This window comes from Pinus tabuliformis, chromosome 6 (assembly GCF_031772625.1).
Source record: "Pinus tabuliformis cultivar Carrire ecotype Pingquan chromosome 6, CPIR1, whole genome shotgun sequence".
Classification (NCBI taxonomy): Eukaryota; Viridiplantae; Streptophyta; class Pinopsida; order Pinales; family Pinaceae; genus Pinus; species Pinus tabuliformis.
In genome coordinates, this window is record NC_142292.1 from 1,638,116,297 (window position 1) to 1,638,136,905 (window position 20,609).

Here is a 20,609-nt window from a genome sequence, read left to right on the forward strand (position 1 = left end):
ATTCAACACCCTAAAAAACCCATGAGACACTCAAACTAGTGTGATTTCTTGTTGCTTAAAATGCACTTTTGAATGCATAAACAGATTCAACACTCTAAAAAACCCATGAGACACTCAAACTTTGCAGATTAAGCTACTTAAACTTATGATTCTTAAAAACCCTTACGGGATTTCGGAAAAATGACAAAAAAAAAAGTGCCCCCAAAAAAAGGTCAGTTCATCTATTAGTTAGACTAGGTACCTTGTGTAATAGTGACAACCAATCTTTCAAAGCTACCAAGTCTCTAGGAATTCAATAAAATAAAGAGTCAAAATCATTGCAATTTAGTAAGCTAGGGAGCCGTCAAGAGTAGTTAAACTTACTAAACATATGTTTCATATTATTAAATCTATGCAAGTTCAAAAGTAGTCTTATCTTCAATCTTCATTTTATCATAAAAATTTTAATTTAGTTAGTCTATTAACGAGTTCATTGTGTACGTTGTTAGCATTGATATGAATCTTCACTATACTTGTTTGTTTTAAGCTAAAAATGTTTAAAAAATCATCTTTATCAACTACATTAATATTGATAAGGTCTTTGTGACATTTCCACTTCTTATTAATGATCCCATTATCTTTTTTATTACCAACATTAGGGTTAAATATCATATGCTTATAAACTTTTGACATAATCTATATTATTAGTACAATCGATTTTTCTCATATGTCTGTATAGTTAATCTAAACCTTAGAATCTCTAGCTCACTCCTTTTCCAATTTATAATAGCTACTATTCATATTAGAAGATACAAAACTAACCATGACTCAACTTCATAGATTTATGCTTATATTTTACAATCATGGCTTTAGTTTCTATTGAAGAACACCATGCCTCAATCAAGAGAATGGACTCAAGAGCATTTCCTTTTCTAGATTTATTTAATTATAATCTAATTCCTTTGCAAACCCAAACTTCACAAGTTGGGATAATTAAAATGTTGAAAATGAATTTTTTTCCTTATCCTAGTTCCAAGCCTCAACATTCCTACATTTGTTTCCAATACCAAAGTAAGCGTTCAAACCACAAATCATCATCTTCTTCATGCTATGGTTTTAATTTAAATTTAATGCCCAAGTATATGTAGGTGCAATCACCATAAAAGTAAAATTGAAAATGAGTTAATTTTTAGAATTTTTATCCTTCTCTTAGTTTATCAATATTAATGGTAAGCTCACCATTTTTCCAAAAATCTTGAAGAACATTAAGTTGCTTGTAAATATCACCAATATTTATTTGCGCATCGAAGCTAAATGGATTATAAATGTAGCTTGAAGAGATTTTGAAGAAGGGGTATGTACATCCAAGTGTGTCACTTTGGGGAGCCTCGATGCATTTTTTCAGAAATAAAGATGAAACATTAAGGTTGTGTAATGATTTCAGACAACTGAATACCGTGTTAGAGTCAGTATTTGCATATTGCCATCAGTGATCAAAACTTCTCTTTTATATCATACTAGTGTCCTATGTTGGAATTTTTTCATTCCACCTAGGTCATCGTGTAAAAATTTACTCACTGATGGTAGCCCAAGTTGAAACCCCATCCCCTCTCAAAAATTTATATTTGCTGGCCCACCTTCATGTGTCTTGTTGAGCATACATTGACTATAAAAGCTCTTTCATCATGGTTTGTGTTAGTCAAGTCCACCTGAAGTCCAATCATTCAAGGTCCCATTAGGTCACTAAGTTTTATTTTCCAAGGTCCAATAAAACACCATTTCATTGCATAAGGCCAACAAAGTATGAGAGTGAAGCAAATAATATCCCTTTGTAGTCAAACAATGGTTTACAAGCATGTAACCATGGTTGCTAAAGTTCCAATTTTGATTTTAAGTAAGAATTTCTTTCCATTTTGTAATTTTATTTCAAAAAAGAGAGATGTAATAATTTTTATTTATTTATGTAATTTTATGTTTATGTAGTAAGTCACTATTCTTAGCTCTTTACTCAAACTCCATTGCCAATATCATCCAAACTAAAGTAAAAAGTGAAGATTGCCAAAACTTCAGCATCATCCACCTGCAAAGGAAAAAGTCGGAAAGAAAATTAGCAAAGAGGACAAAAAGAGGTCAAATGAAACATTAGAAAGTGGGTTTGAAAAGAAAAAGATCGAATTCACTCACCTATAAAGGACTTCTTGGCTTCAAAATCAGCTTCATTTGCCTCCTAACACTCATTGAGAAAACCCCAAGAGAGCCTTTTCACAGTTCTGGGCAAAATCAGTAGAAACAGGGCAGGTGTTGCATGTTTTCTTCTGGCGCTGCATGTTCTCTTCTGGCACTGCGCGTTTCCTTAAGGCATTGCGCATTCCCTTAAGGCGTTGTGCGTTTTCCCGAGGCACTGTGTGTTTGTCCAACAATGCTCCAGTCACCTCCTCACCTCCTCTAAATCCATTTCAACCTCAAAACAAGTAAGTACTAGCTAAGGGATGTGCTTATCCTCCTCCTCAAGTCAATTCCTAAGTGTTTGAAAGGTTTTATTGAAGATTTCGTTTAATTGTTATATCTAAACTCTAGATCTCCCCCAAAAACTACCTTCCACTCTCATTCCCTTTTATACATTTCCCTCTATCCTCCTCCCCTTTCCCTAAACCTTTTTATCCCACATACCCTCTAACCCTTTGTCCTAAAACCCTAAGTCCTAGGTGATACAACTACCTAGGCTGTCAAACCCCCTATATTGAAAGCAAATTTCCCCCATCCCCAAACTATCATACTACTACCCTATATCCCTCTCTAATACAAATATCCCTTCACCCATCGTCTTCATCTTTACCCTTCCCCATTTACTATTCCCTAAAAATTGCTTTCCCCTACCTTAAACCTCCCTAGGGTTTGATACTAAACACCATGATAGAAGAGGAATATATGATCTCTATGCAGGTACAACAATGTTGCAACAATAGTAATCTTAGTGATGACCTTGATAGTGCAATGATAATAAAGACCTCGGTGAAGCAACAATGATGATGATGAACTCAACAGTGAAAAAGAAGAGGATTGGTGTGTTGTTCTTAGAGTGGCCTAATAATTCAAGGTTCATGGTCTTGGTATTCGTCATTTGGAATCTCTATAAGAATAATTGTGTGTGGGTTTTCCTCTCAAAGAGTGAGAGGTTTTGGCCCTGGCAAAAAGCCAACATCTTGTGTTCTTGTCTCTTGTATTTTGGTAACTGTTTGATGAAGTAAGAAATACACACGCTAATGATATCAAGAGAATATTGTGCTAATAAGAAAAAATTAAAATACCTCACAAATAGTTATCATGCTAAGAAGAATCACAATAACTACATTTGCTCTAGATTCTTCAACAAATACTAAATAAGTGTAAGTACTAATATCAGGAAAGATTAATCTGAGAGAGTGCTTAGATGACTATTGGGAATTCTTAAATCCAAAGTTTTCCATTGTAGAGTTAGCATTGGGGAGTCCGAGGAGGTTAGGATAAAAAAAATATTTCACAATAATTCTCTCCAATTTCTGATGCTCAATAAAGGTGATCTTAAGGGACGCAAGAAAATATTCTTTGATAATGTGTTAATATTGAAGAGTAGGAAAGGGTAAGAACTTCAATGTTGAAATAATTGATTTATATTTGATTTGTGATCTTTGATACAGGGTGTTGTGAGGGGAACAAAAGAATACCCTGAAATGTCATTGATGTCAGAGAGTTGGAAGAAGAAGGTTTAATGATGGATGTAATAGATTATGATATTCAACTTCCAAAATAGGGATTTTATAGGGAAGTAGAGAATACCCCAACAAGTAAGTCTTGGAGCCTATTCAAAGGGTGATCTTCAAAGGATTTCTTTGTTAGAATCCTTAGATTGATGGGAAGAGGACTATGAAGGGGCCCCATATGATTGTTGAATATTTCCAATTAGTAGGGGGAGGTTGTTGGGCACAACACTCACTTGTAAACTAATTAAATGAAAGTAAATGGAAATAGCATGAACTTTCTTAAGAGAAAGGAAATAACTACTCTACTAATAAAATGAAGTGAATACAGTCCCTTAATTCTACTTATAGGAAATGAAATAAACTATTTCTCTCTGGTCAACGAGTTTGATGCTTTAACTCCAATTTCTAGAGTGGTTGACTATGTTGGTTGTATGGAGGGACCACATTCAAGTATAGTCAAAGCACATTTGCACATTTTGCCACTAGAAACCCTATTTCTTGCTACCAATCAATGAAATTCTTTTGTAAATTTATGGTATTAACAATTTCATCATTTTTCTAGCATATTATTATGTGGGTGGGAGTATAACTCCATAGGACTTAGAAAAAATAAATTCCTCATCCCACCCTTATTTGGGACCTATCTCAATAGACTCCTTTCACCAGAGTGATCACCCTAGCACATCTCTTTAGTAATCATTTTCTTCATGGATTGACTTGACCCATTACTTGAAACCTATCTCAATAGCCTGAAAAAGCATCATGAAGCACATTTGTACCACTCTCCAATAAAAAAAAATCTATTGAATCTCCTTCTATTTGAATACTATAAGTAACTATCTCAAAAACTATATATTTAGCTTGGAACTATGTGCGAGGAATTGCATCACCAAATAGGTCATGCTCAATCCTTAGCTAAGTAAAGGTTTTCTTTAGTCCATGTTAAAATTAACAAACTAAACTCGGTCCCCAAACAACTATCCCAAGTCATCACAATCTATAATAATTCAATCAACAATCATAACAATGAGAGGGAGTTGAACCAATTAATAACATAAGGCCTAACTCTAATGAATTTTCTTGTTATCCTATCACTCATACATGGCATCAACTCCCTAAAGTGGAGCTAAAAAAAATTATCATTCCAATCCCATAGCCTATATCACTCACATGGAACAATAATTTTCCATACTTGGAATCATTGAAAACTTAATGAAAAGTCATGTGGGTGTTTTATATTTAGATATTGAATGGTGGAAATGGTGGAAATAGCATAAGAACTTCCATAGAGGTTATATTACTTGGACAAAACATTTCATAGATATCTATGAAAAAATTGAACTAGACACCCATTATTTATTCTATTTGACTAAGCTTAAACAATCAACTATAGTTAAACAATTCCTACGCTCTTGTATCGGGTAGGGTCGTGCCTCGTTGTTTCTCTGTCTGTCTATTTCGAAGTGTTTGCTGTTTGTAGTCTTTACTTGGTCTGTTGTCGAGGGTTGTGGCTTCAGCCTCACTATTTCATGGTTCTGTGTATTTATGCCTCCGGGCTATTAACTTATGAAATTATAATTATGTCGGCTCTGTGGTTAACTTTTGAACTCGTAGTTATATTCAGCACTAATGAATCTACCTTTTGAATCTCTTTCTCTATAAATGCATTCTATTTACCTTTACTTATGCAACTATTAAAGAAAAAAATGCAACAACTAAGTTTTAGGAGAAACCTCACTATGGTAATGCACAAGTTCTTGCCTCTCATCTTACCATCTCTCCTTCCCCAAATTTGTGTAAAAAAAACAACATAAGTTAAAAGGCAAATTGTTTGTACACTTCTTCAGCAATGATGCCAAAATTGTTAGTAAATTCAATCAAACTATAATTTCATTACATCTAATCTATCAATCTCGGTTTGTAAGGATGTGAAGTGTAATGTAAAATATATGGTAGAATTTGGCTTCTAATCTATCTCATAAAAAATGAAATTAAAAATAAATTTTAGTCTATTGAAAATAACTGACAACTAAATCATAGTTCTAAAAGACTTATAGATCTTCATAAACGTCTAGAGAATTTTAATGATTTCGATAACAAAAATCTTCAAATATTTTTAATATAATTGTTTGAAATTTTAAAGCTTAATTCCTATTCAATCGAAAATATCCTTTTGATTACCCTTCATTATATTGACACACACAAGAAAATAAAATTCACACTACTAAGTCAATTGAAAGCACAATGCAAGAAAAAAACCAAAGTGATTACTGTGTTCTAGATATTCTTTGATTATAAACTCTATTAAAATTGTTATTAAATCTTTTAAACAAAGAGCTATGAAAAAGAACTTATAAAAACACAGTACTATATCTATGAACATAGAAGACTAAAGACGAAAGAAACTATATTATTTAAAAGTAATAAAGCCCATCAAATGAGAAGCAGTGTGCGTCCTAGTATAGGGGGGCCTCCTAGTTGAGTCGCATGCACTAAGAGACATTAGAACCTGTAACTATTAATTGAAGTCACATCAAAAAACACATTCATGCATATGGAAGATATAACTCCGATGGATCAAGACTATATCAGAAGCATAAAGTTTATACCAAAAAAAAAAGATTCTCTAGGGTTTTACTTTTTTGGGTTTACCTAGGTTAGGCTTAGATATTCAAGTAAAAGGTCTACCTGGGTTAGGCTTAGATATTCAAGTAAAAGGTCTACCTGGGTTAGTCTTATATTCAAGTAGAATGGTTGTCGCCGTAGCCCCTAAGGTTCAGTGAAAGTTCAGTGAATAATATATTTTTGAAAGGTAAAAAGATAAGAATGATATTAAATCAAAAAAACTTTACAACAAAGTGCAAAAAAACTTTACAACAAAGTGCATTTATGAAAGGTAAGATGATAAGAATGAAGTAAGAATTGATTTTAAAATGTTCAGATTTTTGAAAAGTTAGAAGATAAGAGTGATATTAAATCTAAAAAATCACTTTACCTTTTATGAAATGTAAGATGATAAGAATGAAGTGAAAAATGTTCAGATTATAGAATTCAAGATTTAGTGTTAGTTTGTATAAAATTCTATTTTTATAATTTGTAAATTGTTTGATAGATTTATTTTTAAAATAAACTATACTAAATTATTTTATATTATGCAAATAAACTGAACTTCTAAATTATATTTTGAAAATAAATTGAACTTCTATACGTATGCAAAGTGTGAAATGTATATGGTTTATAACATATCATCCGTGAACAAAAGATTTATCAGGCCAGAAACTGGTTTTGGTGTGCAAGTCCCTGGCTAATGTCATAGTATCCTTCCTCACTTTGTTACTAACATTGTAAACGGTTTCAGTGCCATGCCACATGGGCGATCTTTGGTTTGTGGCTGTTTTCTATGTGATATTTCAGGTGATCTTACTGTAGTGGCATAACTGGATGTCCCTATTTTGGGATTATTGTGTGTATTTTAACATTGTTGTTGGGATTATTTCTCTGAAGAATTTTCAACTTCAAAAGAAGTCAAAATGGCAAAAGTATTTGTTGTTTTGGGAATTCTCCAACATTTGTACCTCACTCTGCTGCAGTGGGATTATATTAGAATATCTGAAAACAAATATCTAAACATTTTAATACTCATAATAAATTCCATTGTAGACCTTGATGTTCTCCCTGTGTTTTATACATTATCCTATGTTAAAATGTCTATTAAGTATCTAATAGAGATGCGAGGAAGGAATTACCGAGAGAAGTTGCAAGTGGGTTAATGTAATGGTTAGAAATTCACAAATTGCCTGTGGAGCTCCCAAGTCACCATGACATCATGGTTGCTGAAGGAGCACATAGTTACATTTGAGCATTTTTCTTTACTGACTCAGACTCAAAATCAAACATATTAGAGCACGGTTCTTACAATTCCTCTACTAATTATAGCAACCATCGCTTTGGCAGTGGACTGCCTGCCCCTCCTCCTGCTTATTAGTCTTCTTTTATACATTAGGTAGGTACGGTGCTTATCTTACCGTGGTCAAGCAAGTTGTGAAATGTATATGATTTATAACATGTCATCCATGACAAAAGATTTATCGGGCCAGAAACTGGTTTTGGGTTTTGGTGTGCAAGTCCCTGGCTAATGTCATAGTCTCAATAGTCACTGCTAGACATGTCAGCATTCACACTGGCTTTGACACCTTCAAACCTTACTATACTTCAATTCGTTCTATTATTATAATAAAGTATTATTGTTTGTACTATTCAATTTTTCCTGGTAAAAATAGTACTAGAGTACATTCCATACATTGCAATTTCATACTGACCTCCCATCATGGTGTTGTCCTTTCAACCTAAATATGGAGGAGATTAAGCCCTTTCATTGCTTCCACCGACAGTGTGTGAAACCATCTAATTTCGACCTAACTCAACATAAATCTCAGGGCCATATCTGCACTTCACGTGTATTGCTTGTACTACCAGATTTCGGTTCCTTTCTTCTTCTCTATCAATCTCATTTCAATAAATTATAAATTACGGACATTCATTGACGCAGTTTCAGAAAGGGTTTCCCCTGCATATTGGGCTCACATGAATAAATGAGACAGAGCAGGCTCGACTGGGGTGACCTTGCAACACATTCACAGGACTAATGGAGAGATCAAGAGTTTAGAGTAATGTGGATGTGTTCCCAGGTCGCCCCAATCGAAACCTCCTCTACTACTGCTGCTTTAATGGTGTCCTCCGCTTCTCTTCACTTCTTATCTCACAACCAATACCTGCTTATCAGTCTTCTTTTATACATTAGGTAGGTACGGTGCTTATCTTACCGTGGTCAAGCAAGTTGTGAAATGTATATGATTTATAACATGTCATCCATGACAAAATATTTATCGGGCCAGAAACTGGTTTTGGGTTTTGGTGTGCAAGTCCCTGGCTAATGTCATAGTCTCAATAGTCACTGCTAGACACGTCAGCATTCACACTGGCTTTGACACCTTCAAACCTTACTATACTTCAATTCGTTCTATTATTATAATAAAGTATTATTGTTTGTACTATTCAATTTTTCCTGGTAAAAATAGTACTAGAGTACATTCCATACATTGCAATTTCATACTGACCTCCCATCATGGCGCTGTCCTTTCAACCTAAATATGGAGGAGATTAAGCCCTTTCATTGCTTCCACCGACAGTGTGTGAAACCATCTAATTTCGACCTAACTCAACATAAATCTCAGGGCCATATCTGCACTTCACGTGTATTGCTTGTACTACCAGATTTCGGTTCCTTTCTTCTTCTCTATCAATCTCATTTCAATAAATTATAAATTACAGACATTCATTGACGCAGTTTCAGAAAGGGTTTCCCCTGCATATTGGGCTCACATGAATAAATGAGACAGAGCAGGCTCGACTGGGGTGACCTTGCAACACATTCACAGGACTAATGGAGAGATCAAGAGTTTAGAGTAATGTGGATGTGTTCCCAGGTCGCCCCAATTGAAACCTCCTCTGCTACTGCTGCTTTAATGGTGTCCTCCGCTTCTCCTCACTTCTTATCTCACAGCCAATATACCCAAAGGTAAGGACAGATGATCCAGGTGGATATTGGTGGCCACCTGCCAAGTCCACCTAGACCCCCACCATTGTCCCTCTTGACATTTTCAGTTTCCTTAATTATAGCACAATTTACTATTTTTAGCAGTTTTCGGGTCCTGAACTTCCGGAGCCGTTTTGAGGCCCTAAACGATGTTTTTTGGGAAATCCTGCTCCTGCGATTTTTTAGATAAAAAAATCGTTGTTTGCGTTATAGTCCTCAGAAAGATCTTTTCAACGGGCTATCATGCGCGTAAAACGGAGATCGTATGCCAAAGTTACGACCCCGGGAAGTTGATGTACCAATTTACCCAAACGGGGCCCATAGTTTGGCGTTTTCATCTTCTAGGGTTAGGTTTTGGAATGTTTAGGGTTTTCCATTGTTTCTCAATAATAAATAGGCCTTCGAGCCTCATTGTAAAGACAGTTCGGAACAGTTCAGAGGCATGTAGCCGACACATCTCTTCTCAGAGATAAGCTACCATCGCCCTAGCTGGGTCATTTCTATTTGTAAGCATATTTCAGTATTCTCCATTAGTGAAATGAAGTATTATTTCCGCTGTATCTCTGTTTTTATGGTTATCGCATCTCTGTATTTATGGTTATCTCTGTAATCTATTGCGTTCCTACTTAAATCCGGATCAGTGGTATCAGAGCGGTCTGCTTTTTCTCTGTTTTTCTTTGCATGTCCCCGACGAGGTCGGGATATAAGGAGTTAGGGCTTGAGCTGGTCGAACCCTTGCAAGACCAGCCTCGCAAATCTCGACGGCCTCCCATGGCGGATAAGAAAGACGAGGGAGCAGGAGATCCCATCAAAATCTTGCTCGAAGAAGCCCTCGAGCGACAACGGAACGCGATGATGGACAACTTTGCCCAAATCCTTCAGCGGCTACCCAAAGGTGACGCATCAGCTTCCAGCAGCTACTCTGGAAACGCCACACCGTTTAAGGTACAAGTTAATTTTGACATCCCCATCTTCGAGGGTCAAATAGACGCAGATGCCGTAGATAAATGGTTAAATCTGCTAGATGGGTATTTTTCTGTTCATGAATTTTCAAGTCGGGAAAAGATTGTTTTCGCTCTTCTCAAAGCAGCCCCCCACGTCAAGGACTGGTGGGAGACCTACTGCGAGCAGAAGGATGAAACTACAGGCTCGCTATTCTCAGCCGCACCCACCTGGAATTCATTCCGAGATGCCATCAAGGAGCAATACTACCCTGTTGGAAGCTATGAGGATGAATACATAAAGTGGACCACGCTGCGGCAGGGAAGGGATCAAGATGTGCCAGAGTTCACCAATCTTTTCCATACCCTTCGCACGAAGTTGGGTATCAAGGATTCGGAGCAGCATTTGATACTCAAATACCGCGGCTGCCTGCACAAGTACATCCAGGAAGAAATGGAATTCCTGAACATCTCATCGCTCGGCATAGCATACCGATATGCCGTCAAGATCGAGCAGAAGTTTAAACAAAAGAAGCGAGACTTTGGATCTACAAATCCAAAGCAAGGGAAAGGTGCTCCTAAACCACAGAACAAGGGACAAAGCCAAGGCGGGGCAGCCCAAGACAACCCGCAAAAGCTACAAGCAAAGAACAGTGCCGCAAAGCCGAAAAAGGACACGGGAAAATGGTGTGAGTTCCATAAGAGCTCCACTCACAACACAAGTGAGTGTCGGGCCAAGCAGTCACTGATGGCTGAACTAAAGGTTTCAGAATCAGATGCATGTTCCGACTCTGAGTCAGAAACCGACAAGGGGAATGACAAAGGGAAGCAGATCATTGATGCGGATCCCAACGCCACTGTTGCTACTGCCAAGATCCAGAAAAATGAACCCGAAGATCCAGAGGAGGAGGAGCGTCTCTTCCACTCCCAGATGTGGGTAAGGGGCTCCCCACTACAGTTCATTGTCGATAGCGGGAGCCAAAAAAACCTCATTTCGGCAGAGGTCGTGAAGCGGTTGGGCTTACCGACCACAGCACATCCACAACCGTACACTATCGGGTGGCTGCACCAAGGACGGGATCTTCGCGTGAGCCAACAGTGTCGCCTTCCATACAACATCAAGCCCTTCACAGATGAGGTATTGTGTGACATTGCTCCACTTGAAGTTTGTGATGTATTATTAGGACAACCATACTTGTGGAAGCGACATGCTGTGTATGAATCAAGGCCCCGTGCTGTTATTATTACTTTGGGAAATCAGTTGTACAGGATACCAGAGGTAGCACCGCCTACTGCCATCTCTTTGATTACTGCAAAACAATGCAGTAAGCTCATTTCAAAAACTGGAAAATTTGTTTTCCTGATGATACGCCCTCAAGGAAAGAAGAAGACGGTGGCCACAACCTCCAGACAGGGCCCCTCTGCACGACAACTACAGATGGACAAGGTCGTGGAGGAGTACGAGGACATCTTCACCTCCCCCGTAGGGGTTCCTCTGCACTGTCAGGTCAAGCACTCCATCGATCTGACCCCAGGTGCACCCTTACCCAATGGACCAATTTATCGGCGCTCCGTTTTGGAGAACGATGAAATCAAGAGGCAGATTCAGGAGCTTCTGCAAAAAGGCCACATCCGTCCGAGTTCATCGCCTTGCGGGAGCCCAATTGTGTTGGTACAGAAGAAGGATGGGACTTGGAGACTCTGTATTGACTATCGAGCGCTGAACAAGATCACTGTCCGTAATAGGTACCCGATCCCGCGGATTGATGACCTCCTAGACCAACTAAAGGGGGCAAAATATTTCAGCAAGATTGATCTGAAGTCAGGATATCACCAGGTACCAATTGAACCCTCTGATGTGTGGAAGACTGCCTTCAAAGCCAAAGAGGGCCTTTTCGAATGGTTGGTTATGCCTTTCGGGTTGACAAATGCTCCTGCAACCTTCATGAGGCTAATGGATGACATCTTGCGGCCATACACCAACTCATTTGTAGTGGTATACTTGGATGACATTCTGATCTTCAGCCAGAGTTGGGAAGAGCACCTCCACCACATCCGACAGGTTCTCCAAACACTGCGGCAACACAAGCTATGTGCCAATTTGGAGAAATGCACTTTTGGCATGACCCAGGTTCAGTATCTGGGATACATTATTGATGAACAGGGGGTGCATGTGGATCCAGCCAAGATCAAAGTCATTCGGGATTGGCCATCTCCGACCACTCTGACAGAGCTCCGCAGCTTTCTAGGTCTTGCCAACTTCTACCGCAGGTTCGTGTTGGGTTTTTCTCATATCACTTGGCCTTTGAGTCAAGTCACCAAGGGCGGGGCGAAGGCAAAATTCTTTTGGTCTGAATCTCAACAGAAGGCATTCATAGAGTTGAAAGATCGCCTCTGCACAGCACCAGTGCTCGCTTTACCAGATTTACAACAACCATTTGAGGTCGAGACAGATGCCTCTGACTATGCTATTGGGGCAGTCCTTACTCAACACGGGCATCCTGTGGCATATCACAGTGAAACACTTTCAGACACGGTCCGGAAGTATCCCACTTATGATAAAGAGATGTATTCCATTGTACAGGCTTGTCGGCAATGGAAGCACTACATTTTGGGGAAGGAAACGGTCATCCACACAGACCACCGACCCCTACAGTTCATACAGACCCAAGGGAAATTGCAGAATGATCGCCATCAGAAGTGGTCCACATACCTGCAACAGTTCCATTTGAATATCAAGTATAAGAAGGGCAGCACTAATAATGTTGCAGATTGCCTCAGTCGACCACCAATCATGGCGTTAACCACCGTCCTCAACTCTTGTGGGCACGAGACTTCTGATTGGCCACTGCTCTACAAAAGCGACCCGGAATTCGGCCACACATACCAGAACCTCTTGGAGGGTCAGCATGTTCCAGATTTTCACCTCCAGGACGACCTGTTATGCCACTTGGGTCACCTTTGTGTTCCTTCAAGCGAGCGTGCCAAGATGATTTGGGAAGCACACTATAGTCGAGTTGCTGGTCATTTCGGGGTCGAGAAAACAGTGGCAGTGCTGCAAAAGTATTTCTATTGGCCGAATCTTCGACAGGATGTTGGGAAGTACATCAGATCATGTACTGCCTGTGCCATTGCCAAACCGACCATCAAGAAGCAAGGCCTCTATACCCCACTGCCTACCCCTAGCCAACCTTGGGAATCCATCTCCATGGATTACATGTCTGGCCTTCCTTCCACTAAGCATGGAAATGACTGTGTTTTTGTAGTCGTCGACAGGTTCTCGAAGATGGCCATCATGGCGGCCTGCAAGAAGAACATCACAGCAGAAGCCACTGCTAAACTCTTCTTTGAACGAGTTTGGGTGCACTTTGGGATTCCACAGTCTATCATCTCAGATCGGGACAGTCGGTTCCTCAGTACATTTTGGTCCAGTCTCTGGTCAATGCTGGACACCAAACTCACTAAGTCCACCGCCTTCCATCCTCAAACTGATGGCCAGACAGAGGTTGTCAATAGGATGATTGTACACATTCTGCGCATGTACAACTCAAAGCATCCACGCACATGGGACGAGAGCCTCCCCTATGTTCAACACAGCTACAACCGAGCTCTTCACAGCTCCACTGGCCATAGCCCTTTTCAGGTGGGCTTGGGATTCCAGCCATTATGCCCCATTGATGTGGCCATGCCATTTGCAGCTACTCACGCAGATTCTGCTCATGTCCAGTCTGAAACAAACAAGGCGACCAGCTTCATTGAGCACATCCAACATATTCGCCAGCAGGTCCATGACATTCTGGAGAAATCAAATGCCAAGTTCAAGCAGCGACATGATCAACATCGAGTGCCACACAAGTTCCAGGTGGGTGACAAAGTCTGGTTGCATTTACAAAAGGAACGCCTTACTGGAGCCTATCGGAAACTGAGACCACTCCGATATGGTCCCTACACCATTACTAAGGCTGTGGGAAACAATGCATTTGAACTCAGCATTCCCCCATTCCTTGGCCTGCACCCAGTGTTCAATGTGGACCGCCTTCGGCCATACTTTCCACCATTGCTAGATACATCCGACATTGCAGAACAGCTCACCCCCACAGAATTAAATCCAGATTGCATGGAACAAGCTGCAACTGATCGAATCATGGACACACAGATCAAGAATACTCGCCAACAGAATATTCAACTGTATCGAGTTGTCAAAGCAGGCCAACTCCTTCACAATGGCAAGTGGCTCACCAGGGACCAAGTTCAGCAAAAGTTTCCCCATCTCATGGAGGAACTCAACGCAATGGGGACCATTGCTTCCTAAGGGGGGAGGAATGATCCAGGTGGATATTGGTGGCCACCTGCCAAGTCCACCTAGACCCCCACCATTGTCCCTCTTGACATTTTCAGTTTCCTTAATTATAGCACAATTTACTATTTTTAGCAGTTTTCGGGTCCTGAACTTCCGGAGCCGTTTTGAGGCCCTAAACGATGTTTTTTGGGAAATCCCGCTCCTGCGATTTTTTAGATAAAAAAATCGTTGTTTGCGTTATAGTCCTCAGAAAGATCTTTTCAACGGGCTATCATGCGCGTAAAACGGAGATCGTATGCCAAAGTTACGACCCCGGGAAGTTGATGTACCAATTTACCCAAACGGGGCCCATAGTTTGGCGTTTTCATCTTCTAGGGTTAGGTTTTCGAATGTTTAGGGTTTTCCATTGTTTCTCAATAATAAATAGGCCTTCGAGCCTCATTGTAAAGACAGTTCGGAACAGTTCAGAGGCATGTAGCCGACACATCTCTTCTCAGAGATAAGCTACCATCGCCCTAGCTGGGTCATTTCTATTTGTAAGCATATTTCAGTATTCTCCATTAGTGAAATGAAGTATTATTTCCGCTGTATCTCTGTTTTTATGGTTATCGCATCTCTGTATTTATGGTTATCTCTGTAATCTATTGCGTTCCTACTTAAATCCGGATCAACAGATACTATAACTGTCTCTGTTTATAGTTATGACAAACTTTATTGGTCAGCTGGTTTTACCTTGTATGTCTAGCTAAGCCAACTTCAACTCAGTTTGGTGATTCTACAACTAGACCTTAGTTGATATCAACTCCACTACACATTTTTACATCAACTCAACCAAAGCTAACATGAACTTGGCTCATTCAGTGGACACAATCAACAAAGACTTGAAGTAACGGGAAACTCAATCATCATGGCTTATCTGATTGTTTCTAACATGTGTAGGTTTCTGAAATTGTTAATTTATGGTTTTAACTATGTTTCAAAAAGAATAATCATATAGAAGTTGTTGTAATAAATATCTTTTTTATTATGTTTACGAGCTTAGATAACCACTCATTTAGAAACAAATTGAACATGCTTCTTGCCCTTTCTCCACACCCATTTAATCTAACAATGGACATAGAGCATGTATATTTATACCTGTCCGTTGGAAATACCATTTTATACTTTAATGTTTATTATTTTTGTTTTATTATTATTACTTGAATTTCTTCTTAACAAGTGGTTGTGTTTCTTTTCCTATTAGTGAAAGTATGGGCTCCAATGTTGGCTCTCTTATTATGGAGTATAATTCATCTTTGAGAATTTTTCAATTATTAAATTAGGTTAGTCAATTGCTTAAACTATAAAATTTATTTCAAAAAGTTTTTGTTACTTTATAGGTTAGACACTGGCTTGAAATATTAAACTTATTTCAAAATGTTTTTGTTACTTTATAGATAAGGCGTAGATTTCTTGGCTCTGTGATGAAAATAATGAAGGGAAAATACATGTTAATCTGTTACTTGTGCTCTTTGATGGAAGTTTTGTAATGCATGACTGAAAAATACATGGTGAGAGAAAAATGCATATTATGCTAATTGAGGAATTTTTTTCGCTTGTCAAACTTACAGTATTGAATTTAACACACTAACACTTTACAACAATGAACTAACAATATTCATGATGAAAATAGCAATATGGAAGATTTATCTGCATAATTAAAAACACAATATGGGAGATTCCAATCACGTTCCAAGGCATTTTCTAAAATGTGGATGTGACAAAAGGTTGTTGTGGAAGGTGCTGTTTGTATATGGGAAATTTCTTGATCATTGTATATAATCCTAATGTTGATAGATATGTCTACTAACTGGTTTCAGTTAATGGGGCATTGATTTGAGCGTTCAATATATTTTTATTCTTTATCAAAGTATTCTTTTGTTGTATTTGTGTTCTTCAATTTATGCCTTACGGCGTTTCCTTTGCAACATCTGGTGCAAATGCTAGTTAACGACTATTTTCAAGATGCTTCTCCAAGGTCGTCGAACTTTGCCCCCAGAGTTAAAAAAAAACTGTCAAATAAAAGAAAATTACGCGGTTTTACCCCGAATTAAAAAACTGCTAAAAGTAAAATTACCAGAAACGCCGTCTGTGGGAATCGAACCCACGACCACGTGGTTAAAAGCCACGCGCTCTAACAGCTGAGCTAAGACGGCAGTGCTGTGGGATTCACGTATTAAACTATAAAATAACTAAAATAATTTAGCCACATGGTTAAAAGATACGCTCTCTACCGGCCGACCTAAAACGGCAAAAATGGTCGATTGGAGAACAAATTTAAAAATCACAGCGCCGTCTGTGGGAATCGAACCCACGACCACGTGGTTAAAAGCCACGCGCTCTACCAGCTGAGCTAAGACGGCTAGTACATTTTCATCTTAATGGATATTTTTCAGAATTAATACATAAATGATTGTATTTTATATCAACGCAAACCTGAAAGCTCAGATTGTCTATTAATCCAATTGTTTTCACAAATTCATTGGCTATAAATTTGTTTTGTGGAAAAGGGAATAATTAAAATATCGCTGATTGTCCCTTCGGGTTTGTTGGGTTTGTTTATATCACTTTTACTTGAGATTTTACAAGCCTTAAGTAAGGTACATCAAATTTTAAATAGTTAGCCGTTATTCATAATTAGGAGTGTTATTTTATCAATAATAAATTAATTTTACGATTAGATATCAAATTACTTTATTAGATTAAAATAAAAGATGCTCATTAAAATTTACAATTATTTAATAAGTTTATTAGATATAAAAAAAAATTGAAAAAACAATAATTAAGGAATTAACGATTATACCTATTTGAATTTGTTTAAATTACTTTTTTTAAATTTTACCTGAATTAACAATTGAGTTGTTTTTAGTGTAATTTTTTGGAAGCTTTTTTGGTCTCTTTGGTTTAATTTCTCTAAAATCTGGCAAGAATTCATTGAAATCACAAATTTGATGGGTAACCTTACACAATAGAAGCGCCCTAGAGGTTAGGGCCTTAGAGGTTTTTCAAGGTGCCGAATCCATATAGACAGTAAAAAAAACTAGTTTAAATAACACAAATATGGTCCTCATGATCAATGACACTAGTTGGTTCTAAACACAGTAAAAAAAAACTAGTTTAAATAACACAATTATGGTGCTGATGATCAATGACACTAGTTGGTTCGAAACAGTCTGCCAAAAATTTGTGTTATGTGATTTCTACCGAAAGACTTTGGTTAACAAATCAAGATTTCACTACAAAATTTTCCGCAACGGAAACTCCTAAAAGTCGCACTAAATACAACTCCCAAAAAGTCATACTAAAGACAACTCCATTAACAATGCGCTTAAATATATTATATACATATTTTTTCTAAACATGTTATATAAAATTTCAAATGGCTAATTACTATTTATAAGAAGTATTATTGTCCTCAGGCGCTCTCCAACAAGATAAAATTATTGTACAGAGAGGCTCTCTTTAACCCAGTATGAAAAATATGTTGTAATGTATTGTCCTGTCCTATTTAATATTTTCATGTGTTGTTCAACATTTTGACTTCACAACATAATCATAATAATAATAATAATAATAATAATAATAATAATAATATTTAAATTAGATTAATAATAATAGCTCTATGATCCAACATAGAAGAGATGTACAATGTCATGTTTTGTTTAATATTTTGACATGGTAAAATTATTTAAAACCATAGAAAAAATGTTATAATGTCATGTCCTATTTAACATTTTAACGCTTAGTAAAATTATATAAAAATAAAAATAAAATAAAATTCATTTAAATTAGATCAATAATAACTAGCGGTGTGGTTTGACTAAACCTAATCAATATTGTTTGTTTTTCTTTTATGTATTCTCCACTTGGAGAAGAAGATGGGTTAAGTGCACATGCTTATCAAAATTGGGAAAGAAAATGCAATTTGGGTAGTGCCATTAAATTATTTACGCCATGTTTTTTATAAATAATATATATGACGGTTATGTTTAAGTTTTTAATTTAATTTTTATTGAATGTTTTTTCTGTTAGGGTTTTAAATTCTATTAAGGGTTGGGAAACTAGTTCCAATGGTTTTCCAGGTCCTGGGAGCTTTGGAACTGTATGAGAACGTTCCCTTTTCAGGGCCAGCTGTAATGGGAGCTTGGGAAAGTTCCGGGAACTTTGAAAACTGTTTTCTTTTGGAGTTTCGATGTTCCTTGGGGTTGGGGAATACAAATTTTGTAGAGAAATATGGTGAAATGCCCACAAAACATGAGCCTAAGTTGAAACCTTAGCAGGAAGAAAGGCCAAAGACATCCTTAACACCAATATCCTTAAAGTGTGACACCTCGATGTAAGAGAAATATCTAGGATGTCATGTTGATGAGTATTTCTTTTGTTGTTTATGTATATATATCGCAGAAGATTGTGTGTGCATATTGTATGTGGCAGTCAATGCTTAAACATTAGAGTTGCTTTACTTTTTCTCTTAAGAATAATTAGAGAAATATATGTAAAATTGTTCTTTTGTATTTTTAAGCCAAATTGTTTCAAAGACTCAGTCATATGTCATGATGAGCTTGATACTTTAATATTTTATATATATATAAGGGAAAGACTCACACCCAAAAAATATATTTATATATAAGAAAGATTATGTATTTATTATTTATATATTTAAATTAATTTTAATATTTGAATATTTTGATTCAATATTAGTTTTGATTTATATAAATTATATAATTAATTTTTTTTTTATATTACCACTTTTGATTAGCCATTTCTTGTACATTTTAGAGAAACTTCTAGCCGTTCCCAACACTTGTACCCAAATTCTCAACATTCTTACATTCCAGAAACTCATACAAAACATGTAAAGTTTTGGTTTCGGATATACAATACGATATTGAATAAGAGTTTTAAAAGTAAATTGATCGTGGTTTCTATTTTTATTCATTAGATTCTCAATACCCAATGCTCGTGAGTTCATATATGTTTTAGTGTATCTTGTACTTAAACGTTTGAATTGAATCAAATTCACCTTTTAACAATGTTCTTATTTATTTAAAATGCATATATTTTCACAATTTTTTTAAATCGTTAGTGTTTAAATTAAAGGCAGTAAATTTAACTGTTGATTATGGTTATGTTTGGTGAAACTGAGTAATTATTATTGCTGTTACTGTTTTAATTAATTATGTTGATAAATTGTTATTGGTTGCCATTAAGTGTGGTTTAAAAAAAAACAACTGTTAATGGTTATAGTGCTTCCTCATCAGAGGGGTATTAGAATTAAAATATGACATCTGTCAGAAAGGAAAAAAAACCTAACTACCTTCAGATGACGGTTGAGACCCTCATAGAGGAAGGATACTTAATGTCAAAAAAAAGAGAAAAGGCTGCTACGTCTGGTAAGGACCAGATAGCAAGGCTCAAAAAGTTGCAATTTGGCAGCGAACGCTAAGTCTGGTAAGGACCAGATAGCGTATGTTGGGAAGCAGAGAACTCCCTGAAACTGCTACGTCTGGTAAGGACCAGATAGCGTAACTCTGGTAGTGCCAGAGGGTTTGCAGACAACAAGAATCTTGCAGGAGTGCTTGGGGGTGGAAGGTCGAGGAGGACCCTCCTAAGGTCGGGAGGTTTGACAAGCGCATTAAGAGGTTTTCCTCTGAACAGGTATGGAATGACCGAGAATTTGATAGTCTGTATATGCTGTAGAATTAATTAAAATTTATGACAGAGCAGGAAACTGTGAATGGTATATGGGAAATATTTTCTGAAATAATGCAAGTAATAAAAGACATGAGTTATGTATAGACATTAATCTTTTAAAAGAATGAAATTCCTGTACGTCTGCCATAAAGAAAGAACAACCAAAAGAAAAAGAACAAAACCCAGAATAGAGTTAGGTTCACTGATTTTCTTCTGGAAATGAATCCTGAGTAAATTAAGTAACGACTAAATGGAATAGAATTCTGTGAACATCTATCTCGGTATATGAATCTAAATCAAAAAATATTATAGAAGTATAT

At 37.1% G+C, this 20,609-nt stretch overlaps 2 non-coding genes across 2 annotated transcripts; both read right to left on the reverse strand.

Moving 5' to 3' along the window:
• Positions 1–16,678: 16,678 nt before the first annotated feature.
• Positions 16,679–16,751, reverse strand: TRNAK-UUU (transfer RNA lysine (anticodon UUU)). The gene has a single exon. It is a non-coding gene; the product is annotated as a tRNA-Lys (tRNA).
• Positions 16,752–16,885: 134 nt separating this feature from the next.
• Positions 16,886–16,958, reverse strand: TRNAK-UUU (transfer RNA lysine (anticodon UUU)). Its single transcript has one exon. It is a non-coding gene; the product is annotated as a tRNA-Lys (tRNA).
• Positions 16,959–20,609: the final 3,651 nt, after the last annotated feature.